Source organism: Argiope bruennichi, chromosome 2 (genome assembly GCF_947563725.1).
Source record: "Argiope bruennichi chromosome 2, qqArgBrue1.1, whole genome shotgun sequence".
NCBI lineage: Eukaryota > Metazoa > Arthropoda > Arachnida > Araneae > Araneidae > Argiope > Argiope bruennichi.
In genome coordinates this window covers 89,407,272-89,413,654 of record NC_079152.1, presented here as the reverse complement: position 1 = coordinate 89,413,654, position 6,383 = coordinate 89,407,272, and the positions used below count along the sequence as shown (strand labels likewise).

The 6,383-nt window shown below is 29.5% G+C and overlaps 1 long non-coding RNA gene across 1 annotated transcript; it reads right to left on the bottom strand.

Moving 5' to 3' along the window:
* Positions 1 to 432: 432 nt before the first annotated feature.
* On the bottom strand, positions 433 to 3,571 carry LOC129990944 (uncharacterized). Its single transcript, XR_008785834.1, has 3 exons — positions 3,514 to 3,571; positions 1,322 to 1,587; positions 433 to 511 (listed from the first exon to the last, which is right to left on the bottom strand). It is a non-coding gene; the product is annotated as an uncharacterized LOC129990944 (long non-coding RNA).
* Positions 3,572 to 6,383: the final 2,812 nt, after the last annotated feature.

The window sequence follows — 6,383 nt, the reverse complement described above, 5'->3', positions numbered from 1 at the left end:
TTGAAATTTGTAGAAACTCAGTAAAATTTATAGAAACCTATATGCATTTTGCAAATTCAGTTATTTATATTCTTATGGTTTTTGTTTTATATCAAAATTATTTTAATATAAAATACAAGCATGAAAACCCAACAGCACTCTTAATAAAAGAAAAAAAAAATGAAATATGCAACACACTATAAACAAATTATTGTATGAGGAGGAATATCTCAAACGGTCAAATGTTTCTGTTCTCTAAATATCAAAACAGAATGCGTCATGTTTTTTAATGGTTGTTGATTGAAAAAAGATATGTATATTAATGAAACTATTTGAAGGTTTCAAATATATATATATATATAAAGTTGTGTTTGTGCTTTTTTAAAATTATATTAATGAAATGAAGAAAATGTGATTACAACTCTTTATTTTTCAGAATGAACAATGTAATTTCTCCAACCTAGATGGTGGGATCTTGTAGTAAGCTGTTTCACAACACACGCTGCCGTTGCTAACACATTCTGCCGTTGAACTGGAAAAGAAAAAAATGTATACTTAGATTATTAAAATAATGCAATTTTTATAGAAAGTCTAAAAGATTCAGTGCGTCTAAAATTTCGTTTTACTCGTAACATTCTAAAAACATTAAAAAACTTTTTTTTTCGTAAAACGTTTCCAAAGTTTTGTTGCATAGAATATATTTATCAATTTCATAACGTTATTTTCAATATGTGTAGCATTATTTTTTTAAATCTGTCACAGTTTCAAAGAATCTGCATCCAAATTTTTCATAATATTTGAATGTTCTCAATCCTTCTCCTTTGAATTTAACCATTCATGGATATTTCCAAAAACTCTTTTAATGTAAATTCTTCTTTATATCATTCTGCTTAAGCCAAATTCATAGATACACAAGTAAATGAATTTCCTCTTATTTTGCTTAAACTAGCAAAATAATTCAATGTTATAATTTATATATATATATGAGTGCCTTTCCGTAAATACTTCGCAAATTAATATTTTCAGTTGCATTTCTAAAATATATACAGATTTTGGTAAAACCTATAAAAAGATTAAATTGAAAGGATTGCATTCAATCTTTATGGAAAGAATCAGTTAAATAAAAAAGAATTTAAGAATGGAATGCATTAAGTGGTAATAACTGCATCTAAAAAATTTACTATTTGAAATAACTATTTCAAAAAAAAATCAGTTAATTTTCAACTAAATTTATTTAAATGAATTTTAATCTGAGGTATATATAAATTTACATATTATTTGCAGTGATATTATTTCTATAGTTGCAAAACTGATTTTAAATTGTAATATCAGAAAGACTTACCAAGAAGTTACTTAAAAATAACCGTAGTAACCGAGCCCTCCCAAATATCCTCGATATCCGATACCATATCCTCCATAACCGAGGCCGTATCTTCCATAGTAGTTATAAGGTCCCAAACCAAGTCCATCATACCCGAAATATCCGTTTCCGTATCCATGGTAATATGGTGCATATCCATAGTAGCCATTGAATCCGGGAGTGTGGCGAATGACATCGACGCCGGTTGAGGCACAAGCAATGGCTGCCATAGCCAAAACAAGAGCGAGCTACAGAAAACAAAGAGTATATTTGTTAGTTTGTCTGTATCCAATTTTTATCAGGTTTGTCATTAAATTTCCAATTTATGAAAACTTGGGCCAAATAGCACGCATTGTTCGTTTCCATTTGTATATCATATTCATGCTATAAATATTAACATAATAGGTAACTCATGCCTTATCTTTTTGCATTACCTTATTTATGAGCATGAATTTTTTTTATATTTATTAAATTTATATTTTTATGTATGGATCATTAAAACAGAGATAAGGTAATGCAGATATTGATATGACAATTTTATATCAGATTTTAGGATAAAAAATGTAAAGCTTTCTGATGATGGAAATTTTGAGATGAAGGAACTGAGACTCTGTTCACAAAATTATAGTAAATATATAAACATGGTTTGATTTATTGAAAACAGAAGAATAAAACGTTTTGCTAGAATTAACAAATGGTTGAATGCTAAAAAAATTTAATGGTACTAAGTAAATTACTAGAAAAATGAATTATTAGTAACAATACTGTTACGAATCTGTGATGCTGCTTCCCAGCATAGTCGGTTCCATCATCAGAAAGATTGTTTTACAGTCATCTGTATTGGACGGAGTCCGGGTGTCACATCGGAGGTCCCAGAGCTTGGCAACCATTTGGCGACTTGGTGACGAATTTGGCGACTTTGGCGCCAAAATAGATTATACCCGAAGCATCCAGCATTTTTCTGAACCGTCCAGTAGGAACCAAGATAAGCCTCGAAAGTTCCTGATTGGTTGAGAGGCTTTTAGTCCGCCTCTTGAGACCTATAAAAGGAAGCAGTCTGCATCTGCCGGGGGAGTAGTCGGAATCGACGGCGAAGAACGAGTCTTCCAGAGATTAGCAGAGCAGCGATGGAGTCAAGCTAGTGCTGAACTAAGCTGTGCGCTACTGTCTGCAGTAGAGTCTTGTTGTGTGCACGTCTCGGCTGCAGATAATTGTCTTCTCTATGCTGTATGTAGTTGTCGTCCTTGTGCTGTCCTGTGTATCTTCGTGTTAATAAACGTCGTTGTTTTATTTTCTACTGCCGCCTGCTGATTAAGCGTTCTCCACACCATATAATTTCCACTATCCAAACGAACCCGGACATTTCGTAACAATACTTTATAAATGGAGAGTTTTGCGAATTTTATATTTGCAAGCAATTTATCTTTATATAATTGTCATCTAACATAAATGCGGAAAATTCAATATGTTGCCTAATACAAACAATTGTAAACAACCAAAACTTTGGTTTTTGAACAATTTTTACGTATACATTTCTTATTTACCTGAAGATGATTGATATCATGGTCTCATTCTCGTATTTTAGAAGTTCAGCTATATTCATTGATAAATTGTGAAAGTATTGCTGCTAAAAATTAAACACTATGCAGAAAAATACGCAACTCTTGAAGTATTTGCACATATTGAATATAAGTAATCCTATTTTTTCTGTAACAAGTGCTTTAGAATACATTGGGGAATCTTGTAAAAATCTATCGAATCAAATTTTTTTCAATAGGAATTCAATAAATATTTTAAATAAAGGTATAGAGTTATTTATCAGTGCCTGAAGTTAGTAAATAGGGATATAAAATAAAATAAATATGTTTCCTCCTTGGTATTGTGTTGCAAAATTATTTGCTACTGAAACTTCATCTACAAATTGGGAAGCTTAATAATAGCTCTAGAAAACTATGCAAAGTTTTATGTGGTCTGAAATAAGTGGAATAACAATCCAAATATGACAAAATTTCTTACAGTTTCAAGCAATTTAATTTTAAACTAAAAAACACAATCAAAATCAAACATCATTCTTTTGTACTATACAAATCTACAAAACGGAACACAATGTTGATTTTTCAGTCATACCAACAATACAGAATACTCAAATTTAGAAGCAGAAAAAGAAATCTTACCACGGCTTTCATCATTTTAGCGCACTTTATGTTGGTCGCTTGTCTTAGCGGAAGTTTGCGAGGTAAGTGCTGATGGCTTCAGTTTTTCGCTTATATATTCTCAAAAGATTTCGCTTGAATGAGTATTTACCTTAGTTTCGGAATATAAAATTTCAATGAAGCATAAGATAAGGTAGAGATTTGAGATTAAAACAATTGTATATAATTATGTATCGTATAGCAAGTTTTCGTTATCAGCATAGCAAAATTATTAGACTTTAGTTATCTCATTTATCTCAAAATTCCTTTTAGATATGGATCGAAGTTCAAAGAAAAATTTGCAATGCAAAGCCTGGCGAAAAATACAAATTAGTGAACCAGTAAAATGTTCTGTTATTCTAAAACGTACCATTCAGTTTTTTTTCTTTATCTAGAAATTTATCAAAGGGAACTTATCATTGTTAAAATAAAACTTGAAATAATCGTGTATATTTATGTGTATATCAAGTGTTTCATTGTTACCTGAGTGATATAATTAGATTTACGTTATCTAGTTGAGATATCTTCTGTATTTTAAAACACCTTTAAGATATGAATCGGCCTTCAAAGAAAAATTTCCATTGCAAAGCCTAGCGAAAATTGCTAATTAGGTAACCAATAATAAAATATTCTGAAATGTAATAATCCTTTTTCTTCTTTATCTAGAAATTTATCAAATGAAATCTATCACTGTGAAAGTGAAACACTCATGTGTATGTATGTGTCTCATAGCAAGTGCTTCATCGCCAGAAGTGATAATATGATTTATGTTATCGAGTTGAGGTATCTTCGGCATTTCAAAACCCCTTTAGATATGAATCGGGCTTCAAAGAAAAATTTCCAATGGAAAGTCAGAATTTCAATTTAAGGAATCTGCAGTAAAATGTTATGTTATTCTAAAAAGTAATATACATATTTTTTCTTTATCTAGAAATTTATCAAGAGAAACTTATCCTTATTAGAATAAAAATTGGAACAATTATGTATATTTATGTGTCATGTAGCACGTGTTTCATTATCAGCGAAATTATATCATTAGATTTAGATTATCGAGTTGAGATATCTTTCTTAACTTAAAACACCTTCGGGTGGGTCGGAGAGTCAGATATATGACATATCTTAAAACTCCTTTTAGATAGAAATCGGGCTTCGAAGAAAAATTTCCAATGCTAAACCTAGTGAGAATTGCATATTAAAGAATCAGCATGAAAATGCTCTATAATTCTGAAAAAGTAATATACACTTTTTCTTTTTTATCTAGAAATTTATCAAGAGAAACGTATACTTATTAGAATCAAACCTGAAACAATCGTGTATATTTATGTGTCATATAGCAAGTGTTTCATTGTCAGTAGAATGATGCTATAAGATTTATGTTATAGAGTTGAGATATCTTCTGTATTTCAAAACACCTTTATATATGAATCGGGCTTCAAAGAAAAATTTCCAATGCTAAACCTAGTGAGAATTGCATATTAAAGAATCAGCATGAAAATGCTCTATAATTCTGAAAAAGTAATATACACTTTTTCTTTTTTATCTAGAAATTTATCAAGAGAAACGTATACTTATTAGAATCAAACCTGAAACAATCGTGTATATTTATGTGTCATATAGCAAGTGTTTCATTGTCAGTAGAATGATGCTATAAGATTTATGTTATAGAGTTGAGATATCTTCTGTATTTCAAAACACCTTTATATATGAATCGGGCTTCAAAGAAAAATTTCCAATGCTAAACCTAGTGAGAATTGCATATTAAAGAATCAGCATGAAAATGCTCTATAATTCTGAAAAAGTAATATACACTTTTTCTTTTTTATCTAGAAATTTATCAAGAGAAACGTATACTTATTAGAATCAAACCTGAAACAATCGTGTATATTTATGTGTCATATAGCAAGTGTTTCATTGTCAGTAGAATGATGCTATAAGATTTATGTTATAGAGTTGAGATATCTTCTGTATTTCAAAACACCTTTATATATGAATCGGGCTTCAAAGAAAAATTTCCAATGCTAAACCTAGTGAGAATTGCATATTAAAGAATCAGCATGAAAATGCTCTATAATTCTGAAAAAGTAATATACACTTTTTCTTTTTTATCTAGAAATTTATCAAGAGAAACGTATACTTATTAGAATCAAACCTGAAACAATCGTGTATATTTATGTGTCATATAGCAAGTGTTTCATTGTCAGTAGAATGATGCTATAAGATTTATGTTATAGAGTTGAGATATCTTCTGTATTTCAAAACACCTTTATATATGAATCGGGCTTCAAAGAAAAATTTCCAATGCTAAACCTAGTGAGAATTGCATATTAAAGATGCAATATTGCATATTAATAATGCATATTGCATATTAATAATGCTCTATAATTCTGAAAAAGTAATATACACTTTTTCTTTTTTATCTAGAAATTTATCAAGAGAAACGTATACTTATTAGAATCAAACCTGAAACAATCGTGTATATTTATGTGTCATATAGCAAGTGTTTCATTGTCAGTAGAATGATGCTATAAGATTTATGTTATACAGTTGAGATATCTTCTGTATTTCAAAACACCTTTATATATGAATCGGGCTTCAAAGAAAAATTTCCAATGCTAAACCTAGTGAGAATTGCATATTAAAGAATCAGCATGAAAATGATCTATAATTCTGAAAAAGTAATATACACTTTTTCTTTTTTATCTAGAAATTTATCAAGCGAAACGTATACTTATTAGAATCAAACCTGAAACAATCGTGTATATTTATGTGTCATATAGCAAGTGTTTCATTGTCAGTAGAATGATGCTATAAGATTTATGTTATAGAGTTGAGATATCTTCTGTATTTCAAAA